The sequence below is a fragment of the Erpetoichthys calabaricus genome, chromosome 2 (assembly GCF_900747795.2).
Source record: "Erpetoichthys calabaricus chromosome 2, fErpCal1.3, whole genome shotgun sequence".
In the NCBI taxonomy this organism is placed as follows: Eukaryota; Metazoa; Chordata; class Cladistia; order Polypteriformes; family Polypteridae; genus Erpetoichthys; species Erpetoichthys calabaricus.
In genome coordinates, this window is record NC_041395.2 from 176,175,343 (window position 1) to 176,196,952 (window position 21,610).

The following is a 21,610-nucleotide window of genomic DNA, read 5'->3' on the forward strand; positions in this document are numbered from 1 at the left end:
AGTAAAGCAAAATGAACCCTATTTTTTGAATAGCTCCCTATAATTTTTAAAATGTAATCCGAGCTTAAGAAACCTACAAGTATTAAAAAGGTAAATAGAACAGAAAAAGGTGCTATATAAATGGACACTATTAAAAAGTAAAAATAACCTTAAAATGCTCTTATATTAATTTAACATAAGGGTCTTCCAAATTGGGGTATTGATCAAAAATTTAGATTCCTAAGGCAACTACTGTATATACAGTACATAAAACTCATATAAATGTAACCTAAGGACCTCCCAATAAGGGCTATAATTCCCAAATTTAAGATATTTGGGTAAGGGAAAGGGGCTATAAAATTACATTGTCCAAAAAATGTTACATTTTCATATTTGAGTTAGTAAACAGTTTTAACATTAGGGTTAAAACTGAGTTATTTGCATTAGGGTTAAATCAGATTTTTAACATTCGAGTTTTTAAAGGCACTATGGTAGTCGGGCTTACCTCCCACATCCAGTTTAGACTGATAGGCGACTCTAAATTGAGCCAGCGTGCTCAACAGTCACTTTATCCCTGTTGGCCCTAAACAGTCAAAAACTGAACTAAGCGGGTTCATACAGCACACAGGTGTAGTTTTCAGCTCAAACGCTCAAAATATGTCAGTATCCATCAGAATGATAATATTACTAATTCATTTATATGAATATTCTCGGCAAGCGTATAGTACATAACCCGAGTTTTTTTTAGCAATATCCATCCACCAACTGTCCGATTAGCATCATTTAGCACGACTTGACAGGGCCGACAGAAATACATGTAACATACCGAGTTGCTTTTGGTTGTCCGAGTTCTATTGGGAGGGATCGCCATCTTCTACCGCCACAATTCCCGTAAGAAACTTTCAGTAGGAGATGCTCGACAAGCAAACGTGAAGCAGGTCATACACACGTGATGACCGAGTGTTGTTCTTCCCCTCCTTAATACTTACCTTGTGCGCCGCTTGCCGCTGCGTCTTTGTCTTTGCTGGCTGACGTTCAAGCATACAGGTAGAGACGCATCTCTTCCCCCCCACCCCTTCATATTTGGAAGCAAGTTTCTAGTCGCTTTTACTTGAGGGTTGTCTGCGTGTAACGAGTCCATTTATTTAAAGTGGGCTGAGTTCTCCTGAACAGCAGAAGCGGCGGCGGTATCTGTCGGTATTTCTGGGTGTTGAGGAACTTTTTATTCGGAGACTGGACGCAAATCCAGGTGAGTAGTATGAGGGGCCAAACAGGCCATAAATCATATATTTCTGTGTGTAATCTATTGGTTTACGTATCAACACTATTGGTTTATGAATATTTACTATCGGTTTGCGTGCATACTTAATTGGTTTGCGTGCGTATAATACTGGTTTCATTCATATGAACTATATTGGTTCGTGTCCGTATATTATCGGTTTGTGCGTGAACTATATCCGTTTGTATATGCATAGCACTGGTTTGCATATGAACTATATTGATTCGCGTGTGTATATTAGTGGTTCCAGTACGTTTGTTATTGGTTTGTGAGTGAACTGCATTGGTTTTCGGTTGTATGTTATCGGTTTGCGTATGAACTATATTGGCTTGCGTTCTGTGCCGGTCTAACGATGATTTTGTGTATGCACTATATTGGTTTCATGCACGTCTTATACTGGTTTCATGTGGGTAACATATCGGTTTTGCGCTTGAACTCTATTGGTTGTATGTGTGTTCCATGTCGGTTTCTCGTACGAAACATACTGGTTTGTGAACGAACACTATTGCAACTCTGTGTATGAACTATATCGGTTCTGCGTACGAACTATATTGGTTGTTCACGTGATCTTCAGTGAAAATGGGCGGGGCAAGAAACAGGAACTCAGGGGCCGGTAGTGTCATGGAGCATGTAGAGAAGCTGACAGGAGACAGATCTGGGTTTACTTTAAACAGTGCAGTATTTTTTTTCCACACAATAGGTTTGGGAAAGGACTTGGTGGTAATTATTACTATTTAATAGAATCTGCCATTGAGTGTGTAATGAACACAAAGCTGAAGTTAAGTACGTATTTGGTCGTCTTTTTATTCGCTTCCAGCTACATGCTCGCTTGCAACCCGCGACTGTACTTTTTCACACAGCTTTTGCAAGCTAGTTACTTATTCTACAGGCAAAATATTCTACATTTACTACTGACGCCTTTATCCAGTATAACATTTAGTTACTACTGGTTACATTTCTTATGCCCAGCGATCCCGCACCGTGCCGCCTATTCAGGTGAAGTGACATGCTCATGGTCACACAGTGTCACTATCAGGACTTTAACCGAGAAATGTAGGATTTAGAGGGCAAAGCCCTTACCACAATGCCCCAATGCTTGCACATCTGCAATGTGTATATTATTTGACATAATATAATCTTGTCCAGGACAGATTCCTTTGTTAAAGTTGAGTGTAACATTTTCAACCCGTTCAAGAGCTAAATCTGGGATATTTATTCTTTCAAATAATGTATCAGTTTGCAGATTAATGTACACGCTGTATAATATTTTACCATGCACTTAACATTGAAGAAGAAGCTGGTTTGTGAATAAGTAGCTGACTACAAGCATATGTATAGCTAGGAGTGAATAAAAAGCCACCTGAATGTGTACCTAACTTAAGTCCCGTGATCATTTCAAATGTTAACCGTTAATCATCACCAAGCCCTTTCACAAACATTAAGTGGCATACAAAAGTATTCAATCCCCTTGAAAGTCATAATTTTCTGCAAGACAAAAGATGTATACACATTTATTCATTCAGTATTTTTCTTATACTGTGACAAAACATTTCCAAAGACAAAATAAACCATTTTCTGTAGACGTTTAACTGAAGAAGAAAAACTCCAAAGTTAATGTTTGCATAGGTATTTAAACCTCTGTGCTTTGGAAGCTCCATCATTACACCAATGACAAATAATTACAAAGGTGACAGTCGTTTAACAGTCGTAATTAAACATGATGAGGTGCTACTTGTGAGTCCTTTCTGTCTCTCTGGATATAAACAGCCCCCTTTGTAAGGGCCGTAATCTTTGGTGGACAGTCACTGCAAAAATGAAAACAAAGGAGCATTCTACTGATGTGAGAAACAAAGTTATTGAAATGCACAAGACTGGGAATGACTATAAAAATATCAAAAGAGTTTGAATGTCCCATTGCGCGCTGTTGCATTCATCACCAGAAAGTGGAAGGTTCATCAAAGTACACAGACTCTGACTAGAACAGGCTGTCCCTCAAAACTCAACATCAGAGTGAGACATCAACTGGTGAGAGAGGCGACTAGAAATCCAACTGTCACTTTCAGATGTCTGCGACGATCTTTAGCTGGAGTAAAGGTGCAGGGGTCCACAATTTCAAGAGTTCTCCATAAAACAGGCTTCTATGGGAGGGTAGCATGAAAGAAGCCATTCCTTAAGAAGGTCCACATAAAACAATGTATGGCGTTTGCCACAAAGCATTAAAAAGACCCAGTTAAAATGTGGGAGAAGGTTTTATGGTCATATGAGACCAAAATAGAAGTTTTTGGACAGACGCAAGAGGTATGTGAAGTGTAACACTAACATTGCCCAGGCCTCAAGAAACAACATTCCTACAGTGGAATATGGTGGTGGCAGTCTCATGGGGATGCTATGGGGATGTTTTTCATGTGCTGGGTCTGAGAATCTTGTCAGAGTTGAAGGGACAATGGATGGACACATATACTGCACAATTTTGCAAGAGAACTTGTTCCAGTCTGGTATGAAAGCTCAGGAGAAGCTTCATCTTTCAACATGATAATGACCTTAAGCATTAGGACAATGTGACACTTTAATAGCTCAAAAACAGAAAGGTGAATGTTTTGAAGTGGCCAAGTCAAAGCCCTAAGCTTAACCCTGTTGAGAATCTGTGGCACTGTTTGAAAACTGCTGTTCAGAGGTGCCATCTCACCGACATAGAGGGTCTCTAGAAATCCTGCCAAGAAGAAAGGGGCAGAATCACTCCTGAGCAGTGTGCAGAACTGGGGCCTACTTACAAAAGAACGAAGGCTGTTACGGCAGCAAAAGGGTTCTTGACAAAGTATGAATGTGTTGGGCTTGAATACTTAATGCAAACATCAACTTTGGAGTTTTTCTTCTTCAGTTAAATATCTACAGAAAATGGTTTATTTAGAAATGTATTGTTACAGCACAAGAGTTCACATTAAAAAGAATGAATAAATAAACGTGGAAAAATCTTTTGTCATACAGAAAATTAGGATGACTTTTAAAGTGAATGAATACTTTTGCATGTCACTGTTTGTTTCTGAAAGGGCTTGGTGGTTATTATTTTTAACAGTATTTTCCCGTATTTCTGAAATATTCACGGGGCTGACGTGAGGTGCACATTCTGCTGGCTTTTTATTCAATCCTAGCTACATCCAGTATATGCTTGCAGTCAGCTACTTATTCATACAGCTTTTGCACACCAGCTTCTTATTCTAACAGCATGGCAAAATATTCTACAGCATGTACATTAATCAGAATCATTACAAACTGATCAATTATTTGAAAAAATAAATATTCCACATTTTGGTTCTGCACAGGTCAAAAATGTTAAACACAACTTTAATTTAACAAAGGAATCTGTCTTGTCACAAAACTGTGAAAATTAAAGTGGCTGAACGTGATTTAACACTTTACAGTGCCCATGATAGCACAGTAAATCCTATTTATGATATTGGAGTGGAAATACGCAGGTACTCGTATCTGGCAGGGCAAAAATCGGCTGCATCTTAAAAAAAGCATATGCCTTGTCACAAAACTGTGAAAGGTAAGGTGGCCCAATATGATGTAACTCACATATACTGGTCCTAAATGTGGAACATCTAGCTTTTCAAAGAATGGACACGATCATATCATGTCAAATAATATGCACGTTGCAGATGTGCAAGCAGTGGGGCATTGTGGTAAGGGCTTTGTCCTCTAAACCCTACATTTGTCGGTTCAAGTCCTGATAGTGACACTGTGTGACCATGAGCATGTCACTTCACCTGTCTAGGCGGCACGGTGCGGGATCGCTGGGCATCAGAAATGTAACCAGTAGTAACTAAATGTTATACTGGATAAAGGCGTCAGTCGTAAATGTAGAATATTTTGCCTTTAGAATAAGTAACTAGTTTGCAAAAGCTGTGTGAAAAAGTACAGTCGCGGGTTGCAAGCGAGCATGTAGCTGGAAGCGAATAAAAAGAGGACCAAATACGTACTTCAGCTTTGTGTTCATTACACACTCAATGGCTGATTCTATTAAATAGTAATAATTACCACCAAGTCCTTTCCCAAACCTATCGTGTGGAAAAAAATACGCCGCTGTTTAAAGTAAGCCCAGATCCGTCTCCAGTCAGCTTCTCTACACGCTCCATGACACTACCGGCCCCTGAGTTCCTGTTTCTTGCCCCGCCCATTTCCACTGAAGATCACGTGAACAACCAATATAGTTAGCACGCAGAACCGATATAGTTCATACACAACATTCCGATAGTGTGCGTTCGCAAACCAGTATGTTTCATACGCAAAACCGATATAGTACACACATAAATCCAGCATGTTACTTTCACAAACCAGTAGTATACGAACACAAACCAATATAGTTGATACGCAAACCGATTGCATACGCACGCAAACCAATGCAATTCCCTCACAAACCGATAGCAAACGCACGTGAACCAGTAATAAAGTTCAATTCAATATAGTTCATATGCAAACCAGTGCTATGCATATACAAACGGATATAGTTCACGCACAAACCGATAATATACGGACACGAACCAATATGGTTCATATGAATGAAACCAGTATTGTTCGCACGCAAACCAATTAAGTATGCACGCAAACCGATAGTAATCATCCATAAACCAATAATGTTCATGCGTAAACCAATACTTTACGTACAAAAATATATGATTTTTGGCCTGTTTGGCCCCTCATAGTGTACGAGCTGGCTGTTTGTAAGGCTGCTGTTTGTTTCGCGGAGATTTTTGGATTCTACGTTCTGTCGCCTTTGCCTTATTACTTTTCTTCAGTAAGTATGACTTTTTTAGACAGTTCACGTATTTTTTTTTAATGGTCGGTATGCTGACGGTGCTTTTTAGGTTTGTTCTTTCTGCGTCTTTCCTAATCATCTAGGTGAAGTGAAACGAATATTCCCTCCCTCCCATTTTTAAAAAATGATACAACACTAAAACCGGCTACAATCTCGTGTCCAGCGTACATGACACTATTGCAGTATTTCTTGAAGATAACAATGATCCCATTTTACTTTTCCCTAGACGACAAAGCATTTAAGGGCTCCAATAAAAACATGTTATCAATTAATGCAGTAGTTTTTGCTAATTGATTTTTAAACATGCCTCATCCATTATAGGATAGTTCAAGGCCAGAGTCTATGCAGAACTGTGTATAAGGCTTGAACCAGCCCTGAAAGGAATGATTGTCTTTTGCAGGGCACACATAAGGCTGATTTAGAAACATGTCTATTATATCTGCATATCTCATGGCTTTCTGGGTAAACACCACAACTGAAAAAATCTAGATCAGGCATCTTCTAGTACCAAGACTGATATGAGTCATTGGATTGATTATTAGTCAACTGAAGTACAGCAAAGATGGCTTTTTAGGTATGTCAAGATCTACTGCAAATAAAAGTAAGAGTCTTACCCTCCAGCATTTTGGAGCACATGAAAGTGATGGCTTTTGAAATTAATTGCCAAATTTCACTCTAGGGACAAATAAAGTTCTATCTATCGATCTATTGCAGCGATTAAAGGATAAGTGCTCGGTAAATTTTATTGTCTCCAGGTTGAGGGAAATTGTCTTGACAAAAGAGTTACGATTTTACGTAGAGAGTTGGTATACGCGAGAACTGGCCTGTTTTATTAGCTTTGGAGGTCACATTTATTTCATGAATGAGATCCCGCTGAAGGTACAACATGGTGAGACTTGACAAAAGTGTGGGATTTCACAGGTACAAAGAATTATCTAGGTATCGACATACATGCAGCATCCATTCTGTCAACCCACCAGTTATCAAAACATGAAACACCACTCCACATTTTTTGGTTGCCAGAAGCCAGAACCCATGGGTACAAGAAGGATTCCAGTTCAGAGCACACTTCACACCCTGGGTCAATATTTGTGCACCCACATTAACTGCATGGATTTGCAGTATGCTGCAACTTTTTTGTTAACAAAAAATTCCAACAAATTTCATATTAACATTATTCTGTCTAGTAATAATAATAATTCTTTGCATTTATATAGCGCTTTTCTCACTGCTCAAAGCGCTCTCCACGCAGGGAGGACCTGGGAAGTGAACCCACAATCTCCTTACTGCAAATCAGCAGCGCTACCACTGTGCCACCTGCATGGACCATAGTACCATTTAAAGCTATTTGATACCTATTGCAGAATAAAATCATGCCACACAATTTCCTAGTGGAAGTACACACAGATGGAGGATAAAAACATGACTCTCATATAGAGTTCACCCAGGTTTGAAAATAAATTAAAAGACCAAGAACTGTAATGTTGCAGCACTATCATTGTCCACCATTCCACCCTCTGCTGATTGTGATAATAATTGTAATCAATCCATTTCCTATGCCTGCTATTCCCAGCTCATGGATATACATAATAATGTTCATAATGTCAGAGAGGGAGAGGTTGGGAGCATGCACTGATACAGCGTGTTGCTGCACCCACCACATGACAAACCACCCAAATTGGGACCCAAGTGCAGCTGTGCAATGGGTGACACCTCAGTACCACACTGGTCAGAAAATAAAGAATAGTTAATGGTAAAGAGGCTGAACAGTGGCTACTGAGTTAAAGGAAATCATGTTTTTATAATGATGTATTTTTTGCCTCATGCCTTATCCAAAGGGACTTCCAAGATCAAGGTCAATACTCATTACACTTAATTACATTTTATTTTTTTTCAGTAATTGGAACATACAGTTTAAGTGGCTTGTTCAAGATGATGCATGGAGTCAGTGGTGGAACCAACTGGTATTCCTTTAAAATCTGGGACATTAACCATTTCACAACACTTCAGGCTATTGGTATTGAGTTAGACAAACTTGAATATGAATTTATGTATGTATGTGCTTGTTAACAGACTGCACTCTGCCAACAGATTTAGCTGTATTACTTAATGTCTAATTGACTAGGTGAAGTAAAGTTTATATTGTGTCTACAACACTAATAGTCAAATGCATTATACAAACTGTATAAATACTGAGTTAATAAGAGGATGCATGTTACATCAAAAAACTCCAGTGTCATACTCTGATTTTCTAATCTGCTTATCCAGTTCCATGGGAAGCCATTAAACATTCTGGGGAGAATATACAAACTTCATAAAGATAATTCTCAGGCTATGATTTGAACCATGGATTCCAGGTGTTCTGCAGTAGCATGAAACTGGCACCATTGTGTCTTCTACAACAAATCATGCATAGTAAAAGTAATAGAAGACCTCACAGTTGGTGCCTGGTCTAAGATTTGAAGCCAGGACTCTCTAACTTGGAGGAAGCAATGCTAAGTATACAAAAAATATCAAGACTACACAAAACAGTAATGTACAGTATTTCATAGTATGCAACATGTCAATTTACTGTACAAATAGAGTAAAATGATGATTTGCAGTTATTGATCTACTAGGGGACTTTGCCCTCTGCTCACTTCGCTCACCCACCCCCTCAGGCCCCTATCCCCCCCAGGGGCATGATATGCGCCAGCCGTTGTGAAGGGGGGGTGGGGGCTGAACGCATGCTAAGGAGATGTGGTCGGTTCAGCTGCTGGCTTGCTGCTGCCGAGCTGCGTGTTCTGCTTGTCGCGCTGTGCGTCGATCATATAAAAGCCTGTGCAGGAGCTGTCCTTTTGTCTCACTACCTTTGTTGTGGGACATTAAAGTGTCTCTGAGAAAATCGCGTAGCGTCTCCTTCCCAGCATTCTAAGATTTTTTTTATAATGGAGAGAGATAAATAAAATTGTAAGGGATTTCTGTGTGTCACACATTCATGGTATCAATTGACAGCTTATGCCATGACACATACAACATGACCCATGATTTGGGTATCCAGCTCACAGCAACTCTGAAATTTGTTGTCTTCTCACAGCCACAGCAGATGCTGCAGCATGTATACCCAGACAGTAATAAACAGAACAGAGCTGCCAGGAAAGGCAAGTGCTATGAGCCTTGACACACAGCTGACACCACATGTATGGCCTACTGATGACACCATTAGTCTGACATGAATACGACCTGTGAATTTAAAGTGTGGGCTGCGACAAAAGATTTGCACACCAAGCTGCCCTGACAGGAAATGATCAAAATGATCATGCCGCAGCTCTGATGCAAAAACAACCTTGGCATCAGTACAACATTATAATATTCTCAGCAGAGTGACCGGGAGTGCTGGCTTTTATGAGAGGTGTGTGCATCACCAGCTCTGACGTGCATTCACATCATATACCTGAAAGGACAAGAAACTCATCGACACATGGTGACGGTGACCTAGGTTACATAGGCTGGATGCTTCTCTCTATTACTTACATGAGTCCGACATGTGTATATCCTAAAAAACTTAACACCTTCCACTTACGTACGAGGTCACTGTACCCTGAGTGAGTGACCTGGGTTTCTGTATCTCCTGACCCACGCATTCGCTAATGCTACCTGTAAAATGTAGTGGACAAGTACGTCTTTTTGTCTCATTGTGGGTTGTATTTAGCCAATTTACAAAAGCCACGTTTACCCCTTTATTTTCAGTAGCTTTCACTGATTTTTGAAGTCAGAAAAACCGAGACACAATTAAAAACATATTTTTTAAAAAGCCTCACTGAAATAGAATTAACCACGATTTTTGCTTTCTGTAGCTCATGGACATGTTTTTTGGAATGTGACAGAAGGAAGGCACTTACAGTTGGTAAAAGTAATTACTAACATTAAAATTTTGTTTTGGTACACATAGCTACTGTATATTAAGTCAATACTAATTTTCGGGCTTTAATGCCAAGTTTTTTTTTTCTTTGAATGGATCAACTTAAGTTGTCTTTTTTGAATACTGCTATTGGTGATGTCCTGTATTACTCCCCTACTGTAGATACTTTATTAGTTCCAAGCACCACCCCCCATTTGCATATAGAGCACAGTTTTAAAAAAATCCAGACTACAACCACAGGCAGACCTTATATAGCCTCCATAAGGTAAAATGTTCTTCCACTATGTTTTTTCACAAGACCAATGGCATTATAACACAATTTTTCATGATTTCCGTTAAATGCTTTATCATATTCTTCCATTGCTTAGTCTTTGGGTTTTCCATGATCTTTTAATTTTTTCAGTAAAATATTTATTTTTGGACTTTCACGTTGCAATGAGTCTAAGCATGTTTTTCATTCCCTTTTGAGGACTGGACAAATACATGCAGTATTATCAACTCATCTTTGCCATCCATGAAAGCCTCTATTGCTACTCCTTCAGGACATGGTGCCTGTGTGTTCAAAATTCATATTGAGCTTTATTATATTGGTGGACTTCACCCCTTTCAATCTTTTTTTATTTGAGGGCCATAGGTTTGTGTGTTCCACTAGTTACCATTGATACACAGGCAGGTTATGTTGCTTGAATTGTTCAAAATGTTAGTTTCTGAAACTAAACCAGATGGCTAATGTTAAGTTATTTTTTCACTAAGTTATCTGCTTGTCATAGATTTATGAAGGCCATATATTTTATATATGGCGCTATCTAAGATAACTATACAGAATTTGACAATCTAGTTCATATATAGTGTGTCTGTACTTCTCATCCCACCATTTCCAGAATATAAATAAACATTAAAGTGAGTGAGTTTCCTTTCCAGGCTTTAATGGAATTCATTCTGTATGAAGCCTTATGAATCAACACCTATAATTCCATCAGGACAAGTTGTAACAGCTAGTAGAGCCCGCCTGCCTGCCTGGCCTGACTCCCATTTAATGGAAGGCTTAGTTTTCTTTGAAAATATTATTTTCTATTTAATTATATTTTGAATACAATCATTTAGACCAGAAGCACAATTGGAAAAATAAATTCGCAATTTCCATAAAGTGCTTAGTGTGAAAAGTTAGTAATCTAGATTAAGACAAATCTTTTCTTCCATGTGTCTAGTCAGAGAAAGCTACTTAGGATTCTCATTGTGTCACCTAGATTGTGAATTCTTTTTGCAATTAAGAATTGAGAAAGTTATAAAATAGATTTTTTCCATTGTTTTGTCTGCATAATTTCATGACTGGGTCCTGAGTTTAACAATTTACCAGAAGAGTAAATGCCCGCTGTATGTTTTGTTGCCATCAGCAGTTTTTTTATTGTGTAGGAAAGAAAAGCAGATGTCTTGAAAAACATGTCTGGAGATGACTGGGCTTCCTAAGGCACTGAAACATGAGCTGAATTAACAAATAAGGTAACTTGTCTTTATATTACAGCTCCAGAATAGGAAAAAATCCTCCTGTTCTTATGACTCCTTCGTAATTCATTTGGATATATGCCTTTACTATATTAAGGTTAAGAGGTTAATTAATTTCTCACTGAACTATGTATGGTACAAAAAATGGGATTAATGAGACTTGAGCAACATCTGGCCAACAATCATTAAAAAAAGAAAGTTAGATTAAATAAAAATGGTGGTAGCAAGTATTTCACCTGTGTTTGATACAGCGCATTTCACACAAATAATAGACCATGTTGGAAAAATATCAGGTGTTCAGATAAGGGCCCCTGGCTAAAATGCTGGACTAAGAGAATTGTTTTCACATACTTGGTTATCACTTACAAAAAATGTTCTCTTTGGGTTTTGTTCACCTGTGCTGTGGAAGGTGTGATATACTGTACATCAAAGTTTAGTAAGCTGCATATTTTGGATGAAGTCCTGCATTGAATGCATCTAATAAGAGACATGGAATCAAAAGGCCTTGCTAACACCCTGTTCAAGGACAAACAAATGAAAGGGGGTATAAAGTATCACAGACAACAATATATGAAAGTAATTTTTAACAGGCAACAAAAGAATTTGGGTTTATTGAAGGAATTTGAATTTTATTTAGCCAGTATTAAGCCTTAACAGTTGCTTACCTGTTAATTATTAGAAAGACGTCTGACTGAAATGTACCAGATTAACTGAGAATTATCAGATGTTCCAGTGGCAGTTATCGTATCAAGCTTTTCTTTTGAAAAGGGCTTGCACAAGGGTAATTTCTATGGTGGCCACAAGGGGAGAAAGTGCAGTGCTTACTATTGCACCAGTAGGGCTCTTGCAACAACATGCTTAGACAAAATAATAAAATACCAACCCATACAAGCAGTCTTGGCACAGGGAGCATCTGACCTACGTTTCAGGGGCCTGGACCTTATAAAACTAACTGCTATGATATCCTGATGAGATACTGGGTACTTTTAGCTTGGCTGAAACATAATACATGAATGAAGAAACATGCAACTTATTTGCAGTCCTATTGATTACTCAATATGGCTTTGATTTCCAAAGTACAGAGCATTCTAGTTTTCTGTTTTACATTTAAGTAAAAAAAAAACATAAAGGCCAGCAGGGCATATACAAGATGCTGTCTTAAAAGGGAGTGAATGAGTGTTTGCAGATAAAGAAATCTTGAGTCAGGAGAGTGTTTTGCCTGCCTAAGTACTTTAGCCTGTAATTAGCTGTGACTAAAGATAACAGAAAGGTATACAAGCAAATGGTCATTATGACTTTCTACAGATAAGAGTGCAACCCAAGGTACATTTTAAATTAAAACTGCTGTTTTACAGAGTATCTAACCTAATCTTGTGTTCATGAATGTAAATCGTGCACCATTTACAATTTCTGTCAGAGCATTTACAGAAGTGCACAGCTGTAATGAGGCTGTGCTCAGTGCACAGCACTATACCAGAAAACCCTCATTTTTTTGCATTTTGCCAGTAAGATTGTTTTCCTTCTATAAGCAGCATACAACACAAAGAAATCTGTGTATTCAATCTATTTTCTATACGCAGTTTTTTTTTCAGTGTTTGTAATGGAGAGCTGGAAGCTACCTCATTAATGTGAAGTGCAAAACACACGCACTGGATAAAATGTTCATGTATTCACCATGTATGAATACATTCCGGACTAGTTTTATTCTTTTGACCTAAAATATGTTTTGGATATGTGGAGAAACTGGGGACATCCATATCACCTGTCTGTCTTTATTAGGTGTTTTTGGAAAAATAGATGTCAAAAGAAATAGGAGATCCAATTGAGAATGAATATTTTTTACTCATGACACATTTTTAGAGCTACAGTATGAACAATGTTCTGGAGATCCAAGTAAGAATTTCACTCTATGCTGTATATGTGACAGTGCTACATTTACACAGAACATTTAGTATACATTCGCTTTATTTTGGATTCTACAGACAGGGATTGGAGATCCAGTTTTCAGATTAAATAAGCAATTCAGATAAAGGCAAGATTTGAATACCAGGTATAATGTTGACACATAATTAAAATGCATTCACCAACCTATAACTTTTGTAGCCATTGAAGTCCTGTTAAATAAGGATTGCTTGTTTAGCATTATCTTTCTCTAAACTGAAATATCTTTTTTAGTACTGTTCTGTTGGGTTCTAGATGATGCTTATACATAGATTTCAGCGTAATTGACAAATTCAGGAGCAGGGTGGTGGCATTTCAAAAGGTAAATTATTGTCCTAAGCATGGCAAGCTGCTCCATAGTAAGAGTGCTTCAATTGCTGAATAGCAGTCATTCATATTTTTGCAGTTACTGGAAAACATGGTAGGATTCTCAGTTATATTTTTGCTTGCTTGACAGAATTATACATTTTAATTTCAAGATGGTCATCCATATGTTGTAAGTTTTTAGATGTTTTGTTTATTGTATCCAATTGTAATAAACTTCTCAGAACGGTGAGACATGTTCATAAAGTTGGGATTTCCATTTGGTAATTTTCAGGACCTAGGTCACTATTATTTCCGCTTGGGGACTATTTTCATTAAATTTTTAAGCTTATTGTAGAGAATAGTTTCTTTAACTGTGTGAATGATAATAAAGTTCAAATCAACAGGTCAAAAATGCCTCTTAGCACTCATAATGTTAACAATAGCACAGGCTTTTATTTAAGTGTAGCACAGTTAAACCAGCAATAGATGGCAGCATAGCAAAGGTGAAAAAAATCACTTTTATAGATGATGCTGGTCTTAAAATAATAGTCTTCGAAATTAAAAGGACTTTTTTTAAATCTCTTACTTATCCTGTGGTGTTTTATACTGACAAAAAAAAATTTAATCCCATGTTTTTTGGAGAATGAGACAACAAAAATCCTGACACAATAATTATAAATGGGGACCTGTCCTGACCAATTGCAAACAATATCAGAACATGAAATTAAAAATATATGAAGCTGATTGTGTTGCATAATCCGCTTGTCCGGTATAAAGTCATATGCTCCAAATTTTTTGGCTAAAGTAGTGTTAAATAAACTAAATTCCAGAAATTTTACTTGTGTACAATAGCAGAGGCCTAAAACAGAATCAATCTTTTGAAATGAAGGCCCACCATCTCTTCTTATTCATTTGTTTTTAAACCATAAATTCAGTATTTGTTTTATTTGTGGAACTGCAGCACTGAAATGATCTTTTGTTTGTTGAAGCATCATGGACATGCACAAATACAACACATACTTGCCTGATAGTGATAATGCAGTGCCACAAATTTTTAAAATTTCTAATCTCTAGTTGTACACATCCCTCAGAACATGCTCCACAATGTTGGCATCATGTGAAGCAAATGGTGAGCACTGAATGAACTATTAAAGGGCAGGACTCCTGACTTGTGGGTGAAGAGGATGGCATTCAATTATGCAGCTTTTGAAATACCACCATCATACTCCAAAATTTGTCAGTTACATAGAAATCTATGTATATCCATCATCTAGAGGCAAAATGTTTTTTCACAGAACAGCACACTCTGCTTTTGTTCATGAGGGGATTTTCCAGAAAATAAATTGCAGTGAAACAGAGTGGTGGTACATAATCTGAAGAAAATCAGAAGAATCTCCTTTGACTATTAAAAAAAAAAAAAAAAAAAAAAAGCGAAAAATAGAAGTTAAACATAAATTAAATACAGTATTTTAAATAGACTGAACATTATTCATAAAGAAACAATGGATGTTTGTTAGAGAAAACAAAGCCTCCAAGCTGGCCACCTAGCAAAATCCTATCATAAATAATTGTATCTGATTGTATTTGCATAGGAAAGCTGAAATATAAGTATAATAAGAACATGTAAGATGATTTTTGGATTAGCCTCATCTTGAACCTAAACTGTCCACCTGCATCTGTCTTTTTTTAATTGTGAGCTGCACTTTTGTTATGAAAATAACAAAAACAAATGCAGATTATTGCTATAAAGAGTTTAGGCAATCACTTGTGTTTGTCTCAGAGTTGGTAGAGAATTCATAAGTAGATAGATGAACTTTATTTATTCCCAGGGAAATTTGAATTTTTACAGAAGCTCTTTAAATAAATCCATAAATAGATAAGTAAGTAAATAAATACATATATAATATAAATACACATACACACACACACACACTTCGGTCTTAAGACACACTGGAATGACTATAAAGCAAGAAAATTCCAAAGAAAGAAAAATTCTGACTTGGCTGTTACATTTAGCCATTATGCAGAGTATTGTTGCTGGTATAAAGAGGCTCCAGTAGCGTTTCTTGACAGACGCTGAATAATTGATTGGCTAAAAGTACTTGGTTTTTGCATGTCAGAAAGAGGATGGTGCAGAGTTGATCATAATTGCACTCCATTTTCTTTTAATTTTGTCCTTCGCTACTACCTCCAGAGGGTCCACAGTGCATCCTATAACCAAGCTTGCCCTTTTAATCAGCTTGTTGATCTGGTTGATCTCTCTTGAAGTGATGTTACCTGTCCAGCACACCACAGCATAGAAAACCGAACTGACTGTCACAGAGTTGTAGAAGATGATAATTATTACGTTAACAGTTCTATGCTGATATTTTTCCACACTTAGCATAAACACCAAATGGTCACAGAATAAGGCTTTTGTTCCTAAATAATAAAGCATGCACAAGTGTGGGATAAACAAGTGAAATTCTCATCTGAGAAAAACAGAAACCTGCTGCCCTCCTTACATAAGCATGAAACCCTACCTTTCAGGTGTCATTACTTGCTCAATAGTCGAAAACTGCCTATTATTTATTAGACCCTCTCACTCTCTCTCTTAACCCTGACCACTCTTCTTTATGCCTTTGAACTTTAATTCTTCCTCAATCTAGACTTCTGGCTCTTTTGACCTGAGGGTACTTTAAACTCATTCCCGGCATCCCTTCCAGAGCAAAACCAATAATTGCTTCCTGAGTAAGGGCATTGTTTAGCTGAAAGATCACCAGCCTAAAGTTATTTCTAGAGACTGCCAGTGCACCCTGTCTCTAATCAGTCTTTTGGTGTCCTTAAAGACAACCTTTCTAACTGTTAATCATCACTTGTAAAATCCTTTCCGTCTCCTGTATGCACTCCACAGCCCTACTCTTCTCATGCTGGTGCTTTCAAGTAAACTCCCTCTTCACAACACCTGCAGGATTTGCCTCCCCTGGCTTCCTTTATCATAGTAGGTTTTGGTGGAGCTTTCTCTTTCCTGTGCCAAGTTGATTACACCTCTGCACATTACAACCCCTTTCTAGCTGGGTCATCCTCTGTGTCAGAGAGCAACATAGCTATAGACTTGTAAAAGTGAAGATGGATCCAAAAAAGACCAGCACAACATGGTGATGATTTAAAAGTAAATAAAACTAAATTAAGTCAGGGGGAGGGATTTGAAAAATGATCTATTAGCAAAGACTCAAATAAGGAAATCTTGTTGAATTTTGCATAATAGAATAATTGATGTCGGCCAGCACATTTTTCAATAAGAAAAGATAAACTTGGAAAGATGGTAGTAACAAAAAAATTTCCAGCCTTTTAATATTAGATAGATACTTTATTGATCCCGAGGGAAATTTATGTACCAGTAGCCAAGGATTATGCCAAGTTAAATACATACATTTAAGAACACACCATACAAGCAACATTAAGTAAGCACACTGGAGTTGGAATCTTACAGTCCAATACAGGTAATGTAGATGGCGCATACAATAATGCCAGTGCAATGGGTATTGTGCAAACTACATTACTACCAAAGTAACAGGTGGGCACATACTAAAGTGACATAATATTAAACTAAAATAAAGTGACATGGCTTATGATGATAGGATAACATGTTTAAAGTAACACGTTATGGAAAAAAGGTTGTACAGTAGCGACCAAGTATTGTGATATCGGATGTAGTGCATAGCTAATACAGCTTATGAGCAGAGAAGGAGCATCAGGCCTTGAACTTAACCACCCACTACTCCGTTTAGGAAAAGTTAAAGAGCTATGGGAGCAAAAGATCTTTTGTATCTCTCCGTATTGCAGTTCTGTGAAAGCAGCCTACCACTAAACAAACTCCTGCTTAATTTTGGTGGTGTGATGTTCATTGTCCATAATAGATAGCATCTTCCATAGTGTCCTTCTCTCTGTCACTGTCACAGGAGAGTCCGTTTCCATGCCAACCACAGATCCTGCTCATCTAATCAGCTTGTCAATACAAACAGCATCTCTGTTCGTGCAATCCCCCCCGCCAGCACACCACAGCATAGAAGAGAGTACTTGCAACCATTGACTAATGGAACATCCACAAGAGTTTCTTACATATCTTAAAGGAGCCCAGCTCATCCTCCTGAACAGAGTCTTTGTGTTCTCTGACCAGTCCAGCCTGTTATCCAACCGCTTTCCAATGTATTTAAAGATATTGAGCCACTTCACATCAACCCCTTCAATTGGGATATGTCTCAGTGCTGGTTTACACCTATGGTAGGTAGTCCATGACCATCTACTTGGTTTTGGAAGTGTTCAACAGCAGTTGGTTTGACTGACATCATCCTACAAAGTCATTCACCAGACCTATGTACTCCTCTTCCTGTCCACCCCGACACACCCCACAATGGCAGTTCTGCATTTGGCATGTCCCTGAATTGTAGCTAAAGTCAAATGTGTACAGGGTGAAGAGGAAAGGAGAAAAAAAAAGTCCCCTGTGGAGCTCCTGTGCTACGGATTATAGTCTGTGATGTGCAGTTCTCTAGTATGACAAACTGAGATCTGCCAGTGAAGTAATCTGTAATCCAGTTCACCAGTTGAGTCTACTCCAATTCTTCACAGCTTGTCCCTCAGTAGGAGGGGCTGTGTGATGTTGAAGGTTCTGGGAAAAGTCAAATAACATGATCCTCACAGCACTACATACTTTGTCCAGATGTGAGTGAGGAGAAGGTGGAGAATGGCATCATCTACGCCCACCTTCTCTCGATAGTCAAACTACTGGGGGCTTAGGGCATGACTCGCCTGTGGTCTGAGAAGTAGTTGCCACTCCAGGGTCTTCATGATGTTAAGGCAACAGGCGTGAAGTCCTTGAGTTCACTAGATCTCACTTTTTTGGGAACCGAGATGAGACATGAGGTCTTCCACAGTGTGGGGACCCTCCCCAGTGGTAAGCTCAGGCTGAAGATGTGCTGAATGGGTCCTGCCAGTTCAGACACACAGGCCCTTATAAGTCTTGGACACACCTTATCTGGACTAGCTGCCTTCCTGAGTGCAGCCTCCTCAGTTTTCCTCTAATCTGGTCAGCAGTGATGGTGTGAAGAACAGGGGGCAGAGACGCAGGGGGACTGTTAGCACCTTCTGATAAGCTGCTATGCTGGTGGGGCGAGAAGGCTGCATGATCTACTATATGCTGTCAGCTGTGGTGGCTGGTGAGTTTGTGGCAGTTAAAGCAGGAGCAGGACAGTTGAACTGGTTGTAGAAGAGACTGAACTCATTCCCTCACTCCACATCTGTGTAGCTGTTCCTTTGCTTATAACCTGTGATGGTCTTCATGCCATTTCATTCCTCCCTGATGTTATTTTGCTGCAGCTTATTGGAAAATAGTTTTTAAAAATGGTGAAACAGATTTCTGACCCAAAATGTTGAGAACAATACCACAGAAGGAATTTAAGAGTTTGTAAGAAGTGGAATTCTCTAGTGTTGAAATTCATTAGAGTACTTGTGCTAAGAAACTGACATGAACCTGGACAAGGTATACAAAATGTACATAATAAGGATAAAATCGAGTGTTGCTTAGGTTCTAGTAAAGTTTTAAAAAATGGCAAATGCAGAATGATCTAATCTAATGAGGAAAGCATTACTATACAAAAAAAAAAAGACTAAACCTACTGGAGCTTTATCAAAGCCAACAAAGTGTTAAAAACAGGTGTTAAAAGTATGATATCCTATCAGAAGTCATTGGTTGTTTGGAGGAGAAGAGAGAATAAAATATGCAGAAATTTATATTAAAAATGAGTGCAACATAGCAGCACATTTCATTACAAATGCAGATCTTTACATAATGATCAGATACTTTGAGGAGGGAGGGGTATTGAAGTTATTATATTGTATACAGTTATGTCATAAGGCAGTAATTCTAAAAGAATTAACAGAGTTAACTGTAACTCCATTCACTGTGGTTAGAGTAATGCTAGCCGGTTATGCCGTGTGTGATTCAAAAATTATTTAAGCAAAACTAGCATTTTTACTAAAGTAACCCAGTAAATTAAAAATATACATCTTTTGTAATCTGTATAATCTATGTAATGTTTAATAGCCATGTTGTCTTCAAAATAAGAAATTCTCTTTTAGTAAGTTAAGTAAGTTAAGTGATAGGCTTGCCGAAATATCTAAAACAAGCTACTATAAATTGGCCTTTACAACCACTGAAAACTGTGGCACTCTGGAGGAAAAATTAAATTTACTAACAGTCTTTTAACAGTTTTTCCAATTATAAAAAAAAGCTGGGAATCCCCAGGGATTCCAAAGTAGCACTAATATACTGTATGTAAAATACCTTACTATTGCAAATGCAGAATACTCTGACAGGAAAAATACTACAGAAGATACAGAAACACATTTGAAAATAGTCTCAGATACTGAATACTTGTAGCAGTCCACCTCCACTCATTTCCTAAGTGTACTGAAAGACATGCAACCTTGGGCAACATAAAAATATTTTCATTTTAAGTTAAATAACTTAATACAACTGTGTATTTGGGTCATAGCATTTAAAAAATGTGCTCATTTTGTGTAAAATTAACAAGGTGGGTGAAAAATGCCAATAATCTCCAGAACTAATTATGCCCTGGTTTAGAGAAACAAAACCTCTTAGCTTTAGATAAGCTCTAGATAAAAAAAAAATGTGTTAATATGATTTTCATAGAGAATTGTGTCAATATTGTTAAAAACAGCTATTTACTTCCAGCAAAAATGATCATTTTAAATTAAGGTAGCTGTGTAAAGGAAACAAACCTGTGAGTTCATTTTTAAGTGAACTATTAAGAGCAAGGGGAACTCTCTTTTATCAGTATACTGCAATATGAGTAACTGAGTAAAATATGAGGAAGTTATATGTACAGTACATCATGAAGTAGTAAGTAGAATAGAAGATTAATATGTCTGAAAAATTGTAAAGTGTGCGCAAGAAGCATGTATTTCATTGCTGAAGGTACTGGAAGATGTTTAGGATTGGAGAACATGAAGAATATGCTGGAATATCTGAAGTATGCAGATAATAAAGCTGTACTAGGAAAGTCTACCCTTTAATCACCTAAAATTTCTCACTGTTTTTAATGACTGAATATTACAACATCCATCCATCCATTTATTAATTTTCAAATTCCTTTTAATTCAGTATAGCATTGTGGAGAGTAATTATTATGTATTTATTTTAAACACACGAGGGCATATGGTTAAAAGTAATAGAAAAAATTCTTAAATGAATAGGGTTATTATGGTTTTTCATTGTAAAGATGGGACAAAACAGTGAAAGGTCAAGAGTATGATTAATAAGCAATGTAAAATGAGAGAATACACTTTTAATATTTTAGGAATTTAGCATGCTTACTTTGACAATTGGCAACACCTTGATATTGTCTGAGATGTAGGTTTGCCTTTTAGGTTACAACACTACTGGAAATCACCTTCATATCTAAACATATTTGATGTGGGACAAGAAAGAAGAGACATAGTCTTGCTATTGAGTTATTAGTTGCATTAAGTACCTGTCTCAAAGAGAATATTGACCTCAGGGCAAATGACTAAATAACCAGTGGGGAAGCAAAACGCTTCTGTATTGTTGTGAAGGTGAGTATTTATGTGATGTGTTTTAATTTTTTTTTTTTTAAATAATTACATTTTCAAATATTATTTATTTTTTAACTATTACTTTTCAAACAAATATCAGCAATACAAAAAAACTTGGCTTCCAGAGATAAAGAAATAGACTTTGACCTTGGCAGGTTAATTTATGCAGTGTGTCTGAAAGTTTGATTTGAAGAATTGATTGTGTGAAGACTTCTGTTTGGGTTTTGACTAGTTTATGATGAATTTTAGTGCACTCAAAGAAATACAGTTA

General features: G+C 37.5%; 1 protein-coding gene across 3 annotated transcripts in view; it reads left to right on the forward strand.

Moving 5' to 3' along the window:
* The first annotated feature begins 807 nt into the window (after nt 1–807).
* Nucleotides 808–21,610, forward strand: part of LOC114646568 (uncharacterized) — a 116,245-nt gene continuing 95,442 nt past the window's right edge. Inside the window, exons 1-3 of one of the 3 annotated variants that reach the window (XM_051922725.1) lie at nt 808–1,228; nt 11,389–11,475; nt 21,154–21,339. The gene's annotated coding sequence lies outside the window, so the exon portion shown is untranslated. The remainder of the gene's footprint in view (nt 1,229–11,388; nt 11,476–21,153; nt 21,340–21,610) is intronic. The other 2 variants (XM_051922726.1, XM_028794822.2) reach the window with 2 other exon arrangements.